The 17,232-nt window shown below is 53.4% G+C and overlaps 1 protein-coding gene across 3 annotated transcripts in view; it reads left to right on the top strand.

Moving 5' to 3' along the window:
• DHRSX (dehydrogenase/reductase X-linked) overlaps positions 1-17,232 on the top strand; it is a 302,105-nt gene that overhangs the window by 118,102 nt on the left and 166,771 nt on the right. The gene's annotated exons all lie outside the window — the stretch shown is intronic.

Here is a 17,232-nt window from a genome sequence, read left to right as displayed (position 1 = left end):
TGTGTGCAGGAGACGGGGAGGTCCCTGTGTGTCGTGTGTGCAGAGGAGACGGGGAGGTCCCTGTGTGTCGTGTGTGCAGAGGAGACGGGGAGGTCCCTGTGTGTCGTGTGTGCAGGAGACGGGGAGGTCCCTGTGTGTCGTGTGTGCGGAGGAGACGGGGAGGTCCCTGTGTGTCGTGTGTGTGCAGGAGACGGGGAGGTCCCTGTGTGTCGTGTGTGCAGGAGACGGGGAGGTCCCTGTGTGTCGTGTGTGCGGAGGAGACGGGGAGGTCCCTGTGTGTCGTGTGTGCGGAGGAGACGGGGAGGTCCCTGTGTGTCGTGTGTGCGCAGGAGACGGGGAGGTCCCTGTCTGTCCTGTGTGCAGGAGACGGGGAGGTCGCTGTGTGTCGTGTGTGCAGGAGACGGGGAGGTCCCTGTGTGTCGTGTGTGCAGGAGACGGGGAGGTCCCTGTGTGTCGTGTGTGCAGAGGAGACGGGGAGGTCCCTGTGTGTCGTGTGTGCAGGAGACGGGGAGGTCCCTGTGTGTCGTGTGTGCAGGAGACGGGGAGGTCCCTGTGTGTCGTGTGTGCAGGAGACGGGGAGGTCCCTGTGTGTCGTGTGTGCGGAGGAGACGGGGAGGTCCTTGTGTGTCGTGTGTGTGCAGGAGACGGGGAGGTCCCTGTGTGTCGTGTGTGCAGGAGACGGGGAGGTCCCTGTGTGTCGTGTGTGCAGAGGAGACGGGGAGGTCCCTGTGTGTCGTGTGTGCAGGAGACGGGGAGGTCCCTGTGTGTCGTGTGTGCAGGAGACGGGGAAGTCCCTGGGTGTCGTGTGTGCAGAGGAGACGGGGAGGTCCCTGTGTGTTGTGTGTGCAGGAGACGGGGAGGTCCCTGTGTGTCGTGTGTGCAGAGGAGACGGGGAGGTCCCTGTGTGTCATGTGTGCGCAGGAGATGGGGAGGTCCCTGTGTGTCGTGTGTGCAGGAGACGGGGAGGTCCCTGTGTGTCGTGTGTGCGCAGGAGACGGGGAGGTCCCTGTGTGTTGTGTGTGCAGGAGACGGGGAAGTCCCTGGGTGTCGTGTGTGCAGGAGACGGGGAGGTCCCTGTGTGTCGTGTGTGCAGGAGACGGGGAGGTCCCTGTGTGTCGTGTGTGCAGGAGACGGGGAGGTCCCTGTGTGTCGTGTGTGCGGAGGAGATGGGGAGGTCCTTGTGTGTCGTGTGTGTGCAGGAGACGGGGAAGTCCCTGTGTGTCGTGTGTGCAGGAGACGGGGAGGTCCCTGTGTGTCGTGTGTGCAGGAGACGGGGAGGTCCCTGTGTGTCGTGTGTGCAGGAGACGGGGAGGTCCCTGTGTGTCGTGTGTGCGGAGGAGATGGGGAGGTCCTTGTGTGTCGTGTGTGTGCAGGAGACGGGGAGGTCCCTGTGTGTCGTGTGTGCAGGAGACGGGGAGGTCCCTGTGTGTCGTGTGTGCAGAGGAGACGGGGAGGTCCCTGTGTGTCGTGTGTGCAGGAGACGGGGAGGTCCCTGTGTGTCGTGTGTGCAGGAGACGGGGAGGTCCCTGGGTGTCGTGTGTGCAGAGGAGACGGGGAGGTCCCTGTGTGTTGTGTGTGCAGGAGACGGGGAGGTCCCTGTGTGTCGTGTGTGCAGAGGAGACGGGGAGGTCCCTGTGTGTCATGTGTGCGCAGGAGATGGGGAGGTCCCTGTGTGTCGTGTGTGCGCAGGAGACGGGGAGGTCCCTGTGTGTTGTGTGTGCAGGAGACGGGGAAGTCCCTGGGTGTCGTGTGTGCAGGAGACGGGGAGGTCCCTGTGTGTCGTGTGTGCAGGAGACGGGGAGGTCCCTGTGTGTCGTGTGTGCAGGAGACGGGGAGGTCCCTGTGTGTCGTGTGTGCAGGAGACGGGGAGGTCCCTGTGTGTCGTGTGTGCGCAGGAGACGGGGAGGTCCCTGTGTGTCGTGTGTGCAGGAGACGGGGAGGTCCCTGTGTGTCGTGTGTGCAGGAGACGGGGAGGTCCCTGTGTGTCGTGTGTGCGGAGGAGACGGGGAGGTCCCTGTGTGTTGTGTGTGCAGGAGACGGGGAAGTCCCTGGGTGTCGTGTGTGCAGAGGAGACGGGGAGGTCCCTGTGTGTTGTGTGTGCAGGAGACGGGGAGGTCCCTGTGTGTCGTGTGTGCAGAGGAGACGGGGAGGTCCCTGTGTGTCGTGTGTGCGCAGGAGACGGGGAGGTCCCTGTGTGTCGTGTGTGCAGGAGACGGGGAGGTCCCTGTGTGTCGTGTGTGCGGAGGAGACGGGGAGGTCCCTGTGTGTCGTGTGTGCAGGAGACGGGGAGGTCCCTGTGTGTCGTGTGTGCAGGAGACGGGGAGGTCCCTGTGTGTCGTGTGTGCAGAGGAGACGGAGAGGTCCCTGTGTGTTGTGTGTGCGCAGGAGACGGGGAGGTCCCTGTGTGTCGTGTGTGTGCAGGAGACCGGGAGGTCCCTGTGTGTCGTGTGTGCGCAGGAGACGGGGAGGTCCCTGTGTGTTGTGTGTGCAGGAGACGGGGAGGTCCCTGTGTGTCGTGTGTGCGCAGGAGACGGGGAGGTCCCTGTGTGTCGTGTGTGTGCAGGAGACGGGGAGGTCCCTGTGTGTCGTGTGTGCGCAGGAGACGGGGAGGTCCCTGTGTGTCGTGTGTGCAGGAGACGGGGAGGTCCCTGTGTGTCGTGTGTGCGCAGGAGATGGGGAGGTCCCTGGGTGTCATGTGTGCAGGAGACGGGGAGGTCCCTGTGTGTCGTGTGTGCGCAGGAGACGGGGAGGTCCCTGTGTGTCGTGTGTGCAGGAGACGGGGAGGTCCCTGTGTGTCGTGTGTGCAGGAGACGGGGAGGTCCCTGTGTGTCGTGTGTGCGCAGGAGACGGGGAGGTCCCTGTGTGTCGTGTGTGCACGAGACGGGGAGGTCCCTGTGTGTCGTGTGTGCAGGAGACGGGGAGGTCCCTGTGTGTCGTGTGTGCAGGAGACGGGGAGGTCCCTGTGTGTCGTGTGTGCAGGAGACGGGGAGGTCCCTGTGTGTCGTGTGTGCAGGAGACGGGGAGGTCCCTGTGTGTCGTGTGTGCAGGAGACGGGGAGGTCCCTGTGTGTCGTGTGTGCGCAGGAGACGGGGAGGTCCCTGTGTGTCGTGTGTGCAGGAGACGGGGAGGTCCCTGTGTGTCGTGTGTGCAGGAGACGGGGAGGTCCCTGTGTGTCGTGTGTGCAGGAGACGGGGAGGTCCCTGTGTGTCGTGTGTGCAGGAGACGGGGAGGTCCCTGTGTGTCGTGTGTGCGGAGGAGACGGGGAGGTCCCTGTGTGTTGTGTGTGCAGGAGACGGGGAAGTCCCTGGGTGTCGTGTGTGCAGAGGAGACGGGGAGGTCCCTGTGTGTTGTGTGTGCAGGAGACGGGGAGGTCCCTGTGTGTCGTGTGTGCAGAGGAGACAGGGAGGTCCCTGTGTGTCGTGTGTGCGCAGGAGACGGGGAGGTCCCTGTGTGTCGTGTGTGCAGGAGACGGGGAGGTCCCTGTGTGTCGTGTGTGCGCAGGAGACGGGGAGGTCCCTGTGTGTTGTGTGTGCAGGAGACGGGGAAGTCCCTGTGTGTCGTGTGTGCAGGAGACGGGGAGGTCCCTGTGTGTCGTGTGTGCAGGAGACGGGGAGGTCCCTGTGTGTCGTGTGTGCGGAGGAGACGGGGAGGTCCCTGTGTGTTGTGTGTGCAGGAGACGGGGAAGTCCCTGGGTGTCGTGTGTGCAGAGGAGACGGGGAGGTCCCTGTGTGTTGTGTGTGCAGGAGACGGGGAGGTCCCTGTGTGTCGTGTGTGCAGAGGAGACAGGGAGGTCCCTGTGTGTCGTGTGTGCGCAGGAGACGGGGAGGTCCCTGTGTGTCGTGTGTGCAGGAGACGGGGAGGTCCCTGTGTGTCGTGTGTGCAGAGGAGACGGGGAGGTCCCTGTGTGTCGTGTGTGCAGAGGAGACGGGGAGGTCCCTGTGTGTCGTGTGTGCAGAGGAGATGGGGAGGTCCCTGTGTGTCGTGCGTGTGCAGGAGACGGGGAGGTCCCTGTGTGTCGTGTGTGTGCAGGAGACGGGGAGGTCCCTGGGTGTCGTGTGTGCAGGAGACGGGGAGGTCCCTGTGTGTCGTGTGTGCAGGAGACGGGGAGGTCCCTGTGTGTCGTGTGTGTGCAGGAGACGGGGAGGTCCCTGTGTGTTGTGTGTGTGCAGGAGACGGGGAGGTCCCTGTGTGTCGTGTGTGCAGGAGACAGGGAGGTCCCTGTGTGTCGTGTGTGCAGAGGAGATGGGGAGGTCCCTGGGTGTCATGTGTGCAGGAGACGGGGAGGTCCCTGTGTGTCCTGTGTGCAGCAGACGGGGAGGTCCCTGTGTGTCGTGTGTGCAGAGGAGACAGGGAGGTCCCTGTGTGTCGTGTGTGCGCAGGAGACGGGGAGGTCCCTGTGTGTCGTGTGTGCAGGAGACGGGGAGGTCCCTGTGTGTCGTGTGTGCAGAGGAGACGGGGAGGTCCCTGTGTGTCGTGTGTGCAGAGGAGACGGGGAGGTCCCTGTGTGTCGTGTGTGCAGAGGAGATGGGGAGGTCCCTGTGTGTCGTGCGTGTGCAGGAGACGGGGAGGTCCCTGTGTGTCGTGTGTGTGCAGGAGACGGGGAGGTCCCTGGGTGTCGTGTGTGCAGGAGACGGGGAGGTCCCTGTGTGTCGTGTGTGCAGGAGACGGGGAGGTCCCTGTGTGTCGTGTGTGTGCAGGAGACGGGGAGGTCCCTGTGTGTCGTGTGTGTGCAGGAGACGGGGAGGTCCCTGGGTGTCCTGTGTGCAGGAGACGGGGAGGTCCCTGTGTGTCGTGTGTGCAGAGGAGATGGGGAGGTCCCTGGGTGTCTTGTGTGCCCAGGAGATGGGGAGGTCCCTGGGTGTCATGTGTGCAGGAGACGGGGAGGTCCCTGTGTGTCCTGTGTGCAGCAGACGGGGAGGTCCCTGTGTGTCGTGTGTGCAGGAGACGGGGAGGTCCCTGTGTGTCTTGTGTGCAGAGGAGACGGGGAGGTCCCTGGGTGTCGTGTGTGCAGGAGACGGGGAGGTCCCTGTGTGTCGTGTGTGCAGGAGACGGGGAGGTCCCTGTGTGTCGTGTGTGCAGGAGACGGGGAGGTCCCTGTGTGTCGTGTGTGCAGGAGACGGGGAGGTCCCTGTGTGTCGTGTGTGCAGGAGACGGGGAGGTCCCTGTGTGTCGTGTGTGCAGAGGAGACGGGGAGGTCCCTGTGTGTCGTGTGTGCAGAGGAGACGGGGAGGTCCCTGTGTGTCGTGTGTGCAGGAGACGGGGAGGTCCCTGTGTGTCGTGTGTGCGGAGGAGACGGGGAGGTCCCTGTGTGTCGTGTGTGTGCAGGAGACGGGGAGGTCCCTGTGTGTCGTGTGTGCAGGAGACGGGGAGATCCCTGTGTGTCGTGTGTGCAGGAGACGGGGAAGTCCCTGTGTGTCGTGTGTGCAGGAGACGGGGAAGTCCCTGTGTGTCGTGTGTGCGGAGGAGACGGGGAGGTCCCTGTGTGTCGTGTGTGCGGAGGAGACGGGGAGGTCCCTGTGTGTCGTGTGTGCGCAGGAGACGGGGAGGTCCCTGTGTGTCGTGTGTGCGCAGGAGACGGGGAGGTCCCTGTGTGTCCTGTGTGCAGGAGACGGGGAGGTCCCTGTGTGTCGTGTGTGCAGGAGACGGGGAGGTCCCTGTGTGTCGTGTGTGCAGGAGACGGGGAGGTCCCTGTGTGTCGTGTGTGCAGAGGAGACGGGGAGGTCCCTGTGTGTCGTGTGTGCAGGAGACGGGGAGGTCCCTGTGTGTCGTGTGTGCGGAGGAGACGGGGAAGTCCTTGTGTGTCGTGTGTGTGCAGGAGACGGGGAGGTCCCTGTGTGTCGTGTGTGCAGGAGACGGGGAGGTCCCTGTGTGTCGTGTGTGCAGAGGAGACGGGGAGGTCCCTGTGTGTCGTGTGTGCAGGAGACGGGGAGGTCCCTGTGTGTCGTGTGTGCAGGAGACGGGGAAGTCCCTGGGTGTCGTGTGTGCAGAGGAGACGGGGAGGTCCCTGTGTGTTGTGTGTGCAGGAGACGGGGAGGTCCCTGTGTGTCGTGTGTGCAGAGGAGACGGGGAGGTCCCTGTGTGTCGTGTGTGCGCAGGAGACGGGGAGGTCCCTGTGTGTCGTGTGTGCAGGAGACGGGGAGGTCCCTGTGTGTCGTGTGTGCGCAGGAGACGGGGAGGTCCCTGTGTGTAGTGTGTGCAGGAGACGGGGAAGTCCCTGGGTGTCGTGTGTGCAGGAGACGGGGAGGTCCCTGTGTGTCGTGTGTGCAGGAGACGGGGAGGTCCCTGTGTGTCGTGTGTGCAGGAGACGGGGAGGTCCCTGTGTGTCGTGTGTGCAGGAGACGGGGAGGTCCCTGTGTGTCGTGTGTGCGCAGGAGACGGGGAGGTCCCTGTGTGTCGTGTGTGCAGGAGACGGGGAGGTCCCTGTGTGTCGTGTGTGCAGGAGACGGGGAGGTCCCTGTGTGTCGTGTGTGCGCAGGAGACGGGGAGGTCCCTGTGTGTCGTGTGTGCAGGAGACGGGGAGGTCCCTGTGTGTCGTGTGTGCAGGAGACGGGGAGGTCCCTGTGTGTCGTGTGTGCAGGAGACGGGGAGGTCCCTGTGTGTCGTGTGTGCGCAGGAGACGGGGAGGTCCCTGTGTGTAGTGTGTGCAGGAGACGGGGAAGTCCCTGGGTGTCGTGTGTGCAGGAGACGGGGAGGTCCCTGTGTGTCGTGTGTGCAGGAGACGGGGAGGTCCCTGTGTGTCGTGTGTGCAGGAGACGGGGAGGTCCCTGTGTGTCGTGTGTGCAGGAGACGGGGAGGTCCCTGTGTGTCGTGTGTGCGCAGGAGACGGGGAGGTCCCTGTGTGTCGTGTGTGCAGGAGACGGGGAGGTCCCTGTGTGTCGTGTGTGCAGGAGACGGGGAGGTCCCTGTGTGTCGTGTGTGCAGGAGACGGGGAGGTCCCTGTGTGTCGTGTGTGCGGAGGAGACGGGGAGGTCCCTGTGTGTTGTGTGTGCAGGAGACGGGGAAGTCCCTGGGTGTCGTGTGTGCAGAGGAGACGGGGAGGTCCCTGTGTGTTGTGTGTGCAGGAGACGGGGAGGTCCCTGTGTGTCGTGTGTGCAGAGGAGACAGGGAGGTCCCTGTGTGTCGTGTGTGCGCAGGAGACCGGGAGGTCCCTGTGTGTCGTGTGCGCAGGAGACGGGGAGGTCCCTGTGTGTTGTGTGTGCGCAGGAGACGGGGAGGTCCCTGTGTGTCGTGTGTGCAGGAGACGGGGAGGTCCCTGTGTGTCGTGTGTGCAGGAGACGGGGAGGTCCCTGTGTGTCGTGTGTGCAGGAGACGGGGAGGTCCCTGTGTGTCGTGTGTGCAGGAGACGGGGAGGTACCTGTGTGTCGTGTGTGCAGGAGACGGGGAGGTCCCTGTGTGTCGTGTGTGCGCAGGAGACGGGGAGGTCCCTGTGTGTCGTGTGTGCAGGAGACGGGGAGGTCCCTGTGTGTCGTGTGTGCAGGAGACGGGGAGGTCCCTGTGTGTCGTGTGTGCAGGAGACGGGGAGGTCCCTGTGTGTCGTGTGTGCGGAGGAGACGGGGAGGTCCCTGTGTGTTGTGTGTGCAGGAGACGGGGAAGTCCCTGGGTGTCGTGTGTGCAGAGGAGACGGGGAGGTCCCTGTGTGTTGTGTGTGCAGGAGACGGGGAGGTCCCTGTGTGTCGTGTGTGCAGAGGAGACAGGGAGGTCCCTGTGTGTCGTGTGTGCGCAGGAGACGGGGAGGTCCCTGTGTGTCGTGTGTGCAGGAGACGGGGAGGTCCCTGTGTGTCGTGTGTGCGCAGGAGACGGGGAGGTCCCTGTGTGTTGTGTGTGCAGGAGACGGGGAAGTCCCTGGGTGTCGTGTGTGCGGGAGACGGGGAGGTCCCTGTGTGTCGTGTGTGCAGGAGACGGGGAGGTCCCTGGGTGTCGTGTGTGCAGGAGACGGGGAGGTCCCTGTGTGTCGTGTGTGCAGGAGACGGGGAGGTCCCTGTGTGTCGTGTGTGCAGGAGACGGGGAGGTCCCTGTGTGTCGTGTGTGCAGGAGACGGGGAGGTCCCTGTGTGTCGTGTGTGCAGGAGACGGGGAGGTCCCTGTGTGTCGTGTGTGCAGGAGACGGGGAGGTCCCTGTGTGTCGTGTGTGCAGGAGACGGGGAGGTCCCTGTGTGTCGTGTGTGCAGGAGACGGGGAGGTCCCTGTGTGTCGTGTGTGCAGAGGAGACGGGGAGGTCCCTGTGTGTCGTGTGTGCGGAGGAGATGGGGAGGTCCCTGTGTGTCGTGTGTGCGGAGGAGATGGGGAGGTCCCTGTGTGTCGTGTGTGCAGGAGACGGGGAGGTCCCTGTGTGTCGTGTGTGCGGAGGAGACGGGGAGGTCCCTGTGTGTCGTGTGTGCAGGAGACGGGGAGGTCCCTGGGTGTCGTGTGTGCAGGAGACGGGGAGGTCCCTGTGTGTCATGTGTGCAGGAGACGGGGAGGTCCCTGTGTGTCATGTGTGCGCAGGAGACGGGGAGGTCCCTGTGTGTTGTGTGTGCGCAGGAGACGGGGAGGTCCCTGTGTGTCGTGTGTGCAGGAGACGGGGAGGTCCCTGTGTGTCGTGTGTGCAGGAGACGGGGAGGTCCCTGTGTGTCGTGTGTGCAGGAGACGGGGAGGTCCCTGTGTGTCGTGTGTGCACAGGAGATGGGGAGGTCCCTGGGTGTCGTGTGTGCAGGACACGGGAAGGTCCCTGGGTGTCGTGTGTGCAGGAGACAGGGAGGTCGCTGTGTCTTGTGTGTGCACAGGAGATGGGAGGCGTCAACACACATTTCATGCTCACATTTCCATTCACTGTCCACACTGCACACTTGTACATGGTCAATGTCTAGACATTTATAGTTTGTTTATGTGTTATATTCATCTACTTTATATATATTCATATTTTAGGTTCATATATTTATTGTATACACATTTATATACTTGATCTATATTAATATTTTAGGTTTATGTACTTACTATATATTTATTATTATAATGCATATACATTAAATTATAATGTATTATTATATATCATGTATTATGTTCAATGTATATATTAAATACATAATGACAATATGAATTTATATTATAATGTATATACATATGAATTCACATTCATATGTATGTTACATTTTGCAATGTATATATATTTTGTAACATATATTTGTAATATAAAATTACATACAAGATATACTTTGATATATTTTATTTATATATTTATATATAAAACATAATATAATATGCACAATACATTTTGTGTATATATAAAATATATATTACATAAATATATAATGATAACTATAAATTATACTTGTATGTCATATTATAAATAATTTATATTAAATATTTATGCTATTCTATAAATAGTATATATTTATATTTAGTATATATTTTATATCATACTTTATAATAAACACGAATTTATAATATATAAGTATAAACTATAGTTATTGGATGTTTAATTTTATGTATATATTATTTTATATATATCATACTATGTAACACATAATATATAATAAATATAATATATAATAAGCATATATCATAATATGTAATATAATAAACATTGTAACATATAATGTATAATACATATATATCAGTATACAAAATATAAAATTAATGTATACATAAAATTATATACCTACTTATTTTATTTTATTTTTTAAGAGACGTGAGTCTTGCTGTGTTGCCCGGGCTGGCTTTGCCTCTGGAACTCAAGTGATCCTCCCACCTCAGCCTCTGGAGGAGCTGGGACTACAGGCGTGCACCATCATTTCCTCCTAAAATTATATGTGCTGCATATATAAAATGATAAATGCTTTACATATACTTTATGAAATTATATATGCTTTAGATAAAAGCAGAGATTTCATAAAACTGAACTGTAACATGCATGGCGGCGTTTAAATCCCATTGAAGTGAAGGGCTGGGCTTGAGGCTAGCGTCACCCTCCTTGACCGTCATACCCATTTCCATTTCCCCAGGATCCCAAACCCTGGGAGGACCAGGATGCTTTGTTTAAGCAGCACGTTTGAATTGCTGGCATTGCCTGTGGCCTCCCTGTGGCGAGGGATGGTGAATGACAGTGTTTTCCCTCCTCCTTCCTCACCTTGCAAACCTCACTTTGTTGGATGCATAATTGCTGCCTCATCCCCATGGATCGCCTTGGACTGTGTAGCAATCACTGCTCTTATCACAGTCCCTCTTGAATTTCTTTCCTTTTTTTTTCTTTTAGTCGGAATCTCGCTCTCTCTGTCACCCAGGCTGGAGTGCAGTGGTGCGATCTTGGCCCACTGCAACCTTCACCTCCTGGATTCAAGCAATTCTCCTGCCTCAGTCTCCCCAGTAGCTGGGATTACAGGTGTGTCCCACCACACCCAGCTAATTTTTGTATTTTTAGTAGAGATGGGAATTTCACCATGTTGGTCAGGCTCGAACTCCTGACCTCAGGTGATCCGCCCACCTTGGCCTCCCAAAGTGCTGGGATTACAGAAGTCCTCTTGAATTTCACTTAAGATGGGCTGGGTGCTTCGTGGCAGGCTTCTCACATCAGCCTTTGCATTTCTGGGTGTGACCCCTGTGTCTGCTGCCTTCTATATTCCTCTCTTACTTGGCAGGATTCCATCCCTAGGTGGGTTTATTTTTTCCCCCAGTCCCCTGCCTGCCTCAGAATTCTTACCTATGGCTCCTCATGGGAAAGGGCTCTTGGCTGCGTCTTAAATCTTGGGTTATGCCTTGGTGCATACTGGTGTTGCACCAGTGGTGCAACGTTGCCGGCATCCCTTTTGACTGAGGGCAGGTCACTTGTATTCTGTCTTGAAGGAACCTGACTTTTAAGGAGGGACAACCTGGAGGGTTTCTTTATTATTGAACTTCACTGACTCCCTGAGGATAGATTGAGCCTGCCAAATTCATGGGTCCCCAATAAAACAGCATTCCATGAAATAAAAAGTAAGAACAGATGGCACCAGCAGTTCCACTGCTGGGTATATACCTCAAAGAATTGGAAACAGGGTCTCCAACAGATATTTGCACAAACCACGTTTGCAGCAGCAGTATTACTTACAATAACCAGAAGGTGGAGAGAAACTGTGTCCTTCCAGAAGCAAATGGATAAGCAAAATGTGGTATATCCAAATGGTGGAATATTACGCAGCCATAAAAAAGGAAGGGTATTCAGATGCATGCTGCAACGTGGGCTAACCTTGAGGACATTAATGCTAAGTGAAATAATCCAATCCTAAAAGGTGGAGAGAAACTGTGTCCCTCCACAGGCAGATGGATAAGCAAAATGTGGTGTATCCAAATGATGGAATATTACGCAGCCATAAAAAAGGAAGGATATCCAGATGCATGCTGCAATGTGGGCTAACCTTGAGGACATTAATGCTAAGTGAAATAATCCAGTCCCAAAAGGTGGAGAGAAACTGTGTCCCTCCACAGGCAGATGGATAAGCAAAATGTGGTGTATCCAAATGGTGGAATATTATGCAGCCATAAAAAGGAAGGATATTCACATGCATGCTGCAATGTGGGCTAACCTTGAGGACATTAATGCTAAGGGAAATAAACCAATCCCCAAAGGACAAATACTGTAGGATTCCACTCCTATGAGGTACACAGAGTACCTTTAAATTCTTAGAGACAGAAAGTAGAATGGGGTAGTTATAGGGGTTGGGCGAGGAAAAGGTGGGGACTTAATGTTTAATGGGAACAGAGTTTCCTTTTGGCAAGATGAAAATATTTTGGAGATGCACGGCAGTGATGGCTACATAACAATATGAATGTATTCAATACCACTTTACTGTGTACGTAAAAATGGTTAAAATGCTAAACTTTATGTGATGTGTATTTTTCCACAATTCAAAATTATTTTAAAAATGAGGCCGGGCACGGTGGTTCATGCCTGTAATCCCAGCAATTTGGGAGGCTGAGGCGGGTGGATCACTTGAGGTCAGGAGTTCGAGACCACCGTGGCCGACATGGCGAAACCCCTTCTCTACTAAAAATACAAAAACTAGCCAGGCATGGTGGCTCAAGCCTGTAATCCCAGCTCCTCGGGAGGCTGAGGCAGCAGAATCACTTGATCCCCGGAGGCGGAGGTCGCAGTGAGCCGAGCTCATGCCACTGCACTCCAGCCTGGGTGACACGGCAAGAATCCATCTAAAACAATAAAAAAATAAAATAAAACAAGTAATTGCCCTTAAATTGGAAATGCTCAACAACCCACGTGATTCTGAATCTGAAAAGGCCAGATCAGGGAGATAGAGAGAAGAATAAATAAAACACAAGGAAGAGAAGATTTCTCTCTGGAGCATCCTTGTGCAGCTGTTGGTGAGTGACTCGTGTGTGTCAACTGATAACACACTCATGAGTGGATAAAAGTACCCATGTTTTAGGTCAAGAAAGACTGCGACACACGTGTCCAGCACGCCAAGCACACAGCCCGTGGGGTGTCTTCCATGTGCTGTGCCCTCCCTGTCTCCCTCTCCCAAACTCCTGCATGGAAACAGAGGTGGACACGAAACCTACCTACCCACCCCCTCCCAGGTTACCGCCATCACTTTCATCACAAAACAGAGTCCGGATTCAGGGATTCAGCCCGGGGCAGGAGCTCAGGTCATCTTCCTCTTTCAGAAGGGAGATTTCTGCTGCCTCTGGCCCAGCCTTTCCCTCTCTTTCCCCCCATGAGCTGCCATTGGAGCACCCACCTGGGTCCAGGTGAGAGAGAGGAGGAAGGAGACCAGGTGACCCCTTCCTGGCTGGTTGCCCCATGTCCCAGTGACAGAGGGTTAGAGCTGATTCTCATGGCAGAAGCGTGACTGCCAGAGACCACCTGCGGCGCTTCTAATGCTCTGGTCCGTGTATTCGTCTTGTAGCGTTGCCGAGTGTTACAGAGACCCACAGACCAGGTGGTTTAAACAAAAGATATTTATTCTCTCACAGCTGTAGAGGCTACATGTCTGAGGTCACCGTGTCGGTAGGCTTGCTTTCTCTCTGGCTTGTAGACGCCGTCTTCTCCCTGTGTCCTGACAGAGTCCTTCCTCTGCGTGTGTCTGTGTCCTCATCTCTTCTTATGAAATGTCTTAGTCTATTTCAGGCTGCTGTCACAGAATACCATAGGCTGGATGACTTACAAACAAAAGACATGTATTCTCCCACAGTCCTGGAGGCTGGACATCTGAGATCAGGGTATGGGCAAGGCTGATTCCTCCTGAGGTCTCTCTCCTGGACTTGGAGATGCTGTCTTGTCCCTGTGTCCTCACAGGGTCCTTCCTCTGTCTGTGTCTGTGTCCTCATCTCCTCTTCTTATGAGATATCTTAGTCCATCTCAGGCTGCTATCACAGAATACCATAGGCTGGGTGGCTTAGAAACAATAGACATTGATTCTCCCACAGTACTGGAGGCTGGACATCTGAGATCAGGGTATGGGCAGGGCTGGTTCCTCCTGAGGTCTCTCTGCTGGACTTGGAGTCACCGTCTTCTCCCTGTGTCCTCACAGGGTTGTCCCTCTGTGTGTGTCTGTGTCCTCATCTCTTCTTCTTATAAGGAGCCAGTCCCATTGGATCAGCCTCCCCCCAGCCCCCTGAAACCTCATTTTACCTTAATTGCCTCTTTAAAGACCCCATATCCAAATATAATCACATTCTGAAGTCCTAGGGGTGAGGATCTCAATGTATGAATTTGGGGGGGGACAAAATTCAGCCCATGACAACCAGTGTTTCTTTCCAAGGGGCTACCTGAAAACTTTTCTGCAACCCCCAGAAAGCTGGCATCATCTCAGCATCTTGCCATGGGGTTCCCTCCATGCCTCCCAATGGCTCCTTTGAGTAAGACCAAGGACAAACCCATATCACTCCCTTCTCCTGTTTTCTCTGCCCTCATTGTCCCCTCAAGCCCTGAGGCTGATCAGTCCCCACAGGACCACAGCTACCCTGTAGCTATGAGCAGTGGCTTCCTCAGGAGTGAGCCAGGCTCCTGTACCCCATGCCTCCCTGGCACAGAACAAGATTTAGGTTCTGGGGGTACCTGAGGGAATCCCGTTGTTTTTTTTTGCAGGGGAGGGTGGAGGCTCAGAGTAGGGAATTTTTTTTTTTTTCCGCCTGCTGTGAGGAAATTTACCCCTGTTATCTGATCCATGCACATTCTGGAGCTGGCTGAGGTCCTAACTATTTCCACTGTAAACTTCTGCCCTTGGAATGGGTTCTGCGATGATTAATACTTAGTGTAAACTTGATTGGATTGAAGGATGCAAAGTATTGATCCTGGGTGTGTCTGTGAGGGTGTTGCCAAAGGACATTAACATTTGAGTCCGTGGGCTCGGAAAGGCAGACCCACCCTTAATCATCTGGGTGGCCACCATGTCATCAGCAGGCCAGGGAGGCTAGACTATAAGCAGGCAGAAAAACGTGAAAAGACTAGACTGGTCTAGCCTCCCAGCCTGCATCTTTCTCTGTGCTGGATACTTCCTGCCCTGGAAAACTGGACTGCAAGTTCTTCAGCTTTGGGACTTGGGCTGGCTTCCTTGCCCCTCAGCCTGCAGACAGTCTATTGTGGGACCTTGTGATTGTGTGAGTTAATACCGAATAAATGCCCCTTTCTATATATCTATCCTGTTAGTTCTGCCCCTCTAGAGAACCCTGACCAATACAGGGTCCGTTCCTTACCCCCTACATCTATAACCCTGCTGCCTGAGTTGATAGGGAAGCAGAAAGAGCCGCTTTTTTAATGTTTAATTTTATTAAGTATGCAGTTTCCCAGTGCCCAAACTCATGTGGATTTCAAAAACTATCCTTTTAAAGCATGTGGGCAGGGTGACAATTCATAGCAGGTGACAAAAATGTTTTATAAATAATATCCATGGAAATGGAAGCTGTCACTGTCTGCAGAATGCAGCCAAAATATTCAGAAGATTTGTATCACTCTAAGTTCTCGTGCTAGTAAGAAATAAAAAAGCAAATGATGACTGGGCCTCTAAGAAATAAAGTAAAATTAGGAAGCAGGAGTATGAAAATAATGACATTATGCAGAAATAAATACAAAAGGAAAGTAGCGGAGAAGCAAAAAAAAAAAAAAAAAAAACCATCAATAGTAGTTTCCTTAAGAAAAATGAAAGAATAATATCCTACCATTTATTCATCCTTCATTCCACACACAAAAGAAGCAAGGACAGATTAGCATGAACTGGAACAAGAAAGAGGAAATAACATGTAATAAAAATATGATTTAAACTTATGCAAAAAAAGTAATTTGTTCTTAACTCTCAACTAACATATTTGATTACCTCCTCCTGGGCAAAGGATGAAAGGCTGTCTTATTGGAAAAAATTAGAATTTTGCTAAATTCATGCAAATGGAATTACAGATCACAGATAAAACAACATGCTGAAATTTCAACCGTCAGAACTTTCCACCAAGTGTTCCTAATGAATTCTCGAATATCTGGAGGGGTGCAGTGGCTCACGTCTGTAATCCCAGCACTTTGGGAGGCTGAGTTGGGTGGGTCACCTGAGGTCCAGAGTTCGAGACCAGCCTGGCCAACATGGTAAAACCCTGTCTCTACTAAAAATACAAAAATTAGCTGGGTGTGGTGGCGCAGGCCTGTAATCCCAGCTACTTGGGAGGCTGAGGCAGGAGAATTGCTTGAACCTGGGAGGTGGAGGTTGCAGTGAGCTGAAATCATGCCACTGCACTCTAGCCTGGTGACAGAGCAAGACTCCGTCTCTCTGTCTCTCTCTTTCTTTCTCTCTGTCTCTCACACACAAAATAAATAAATAAATAAATAAATAAATAAATAAATAAATAATTGATTATCTATATACTTTTTCCAAACCATCAAGGACAATCTAGATCAAGAATCTGGAAACTGTTGACCCTGGAACATATCTGACCCTTAACTTGTTTTTCTCATTAAAGTTTTCTTGAAACACAGCCATATACATTCATTTACTTATTGCCTGTGACTGTTTTTGCCTTAGGTACACAGGTTTGAAGAGTTGCAACAGAGACCTTATGGCCCACAAATCCTAAGGTGTGTAGTATTTGGCCATTTATCCAAAAATCTACTGGCTGTACTCTTCAAAGTGACCAGAGCCACCAACCTGTGTCTGAGTAAACCGTTTTACTCCCAAATGAACACTTTTCAAAGAAGCATCATCGGCTGGTTCTACTTACCAACCTAAATAAAGAAAATCTAGTTTAATCTTATCCACTGAATAGACTTCCAGGTTAAAAAAAAAATTACTCCTGACTTAGTTGCAACTCATCCACCTGTAGACCAAAGGATGCTTCTCATTAGGTAACAGGGAAGGATTTGGGATAATTCAACATCCATTAATTAGTAAACCTCTGAAGGAATTAATCTCATAACAGCAGCCGGAATGCAGGAGATGCTCTACACCCAAATCACAAATTGAATGGATGGCAAGTGGATTTTCCCTCCTAAGGCTGATTGATTGGTTCTGGCTGCCAGCACCCTGAGATGAGAATGATCCTGCAGCAAGGAATAGTCATCAATTAGTGATGCCTGCTGTGGCTATGGAATGAGAATTACGGTCTGTGTGCTACATTCTTTCCATTCTTGGTGGTTCTCTCATAAACCACAATAAAGCATGCATCTTTTAAAGCAACCATGACCATCACTAGCCACCACCATAGCCCTCTGGCTGATTCATGGATGAATTTCCAAATTCAAATGTGAATTTCCAATGTCACATTTGTGTTCATTTCCCTAAATGATGATGATGGTAATGATGGTGATGGTAATGATGGTACTTGTTGGGTGTGTGTATGTATGTATACACACACACATATATATATACACATATATATACACACACACACACACATATATATATATATATTTGAGATGGAGTCTCGCTCTGTCGCCAGGCTGGAGTGCAGTGGCACAATCTTGGCTCACTACAACCTCCGCCTTCCAGGCTCAAGCGATTCTCCTGCCTCAGCCTCCCGAGCAGCTGGGACTACAGGTGCGCAGCAAATGTATATATATATTTTTTTTCTTTTTTTTAAAATTTATTTATTTTTTATTATTATACTTTAAGTTTTAGGGTACATGTGCACGTTGTGCAGGTTAGTTACATACGTATACATGTGCCATGCCGGTGTGCTGCACCCACCAACTCGTCATCCAGCATTAGGTATATCTCCCAATGCCATCCCCCCCTCCCCCCACCCCACAACAGTCCCCAGAGTGTGATGTTCCCCTTCCTGTGTC

This window comes from Pan paniscus, chromosome X (assembly GCF_029289425.2).
Source record: "Pan paniscus chromosome X, NHGRI_mPanPan1-v2.0_pri, whole genome shotgun sequence".
Classification (NCBI taxonomy): domain Eukaryota; kingdom Metazoa; phylum Chordata; class Mammalia; order Primates; family Hominidae; genus Pan; species Pan paniscus.
Note: the sequence above shows the minus strand (reverse complement) of the source record. Positions and strands in the feature narration are given on the sequence as shown.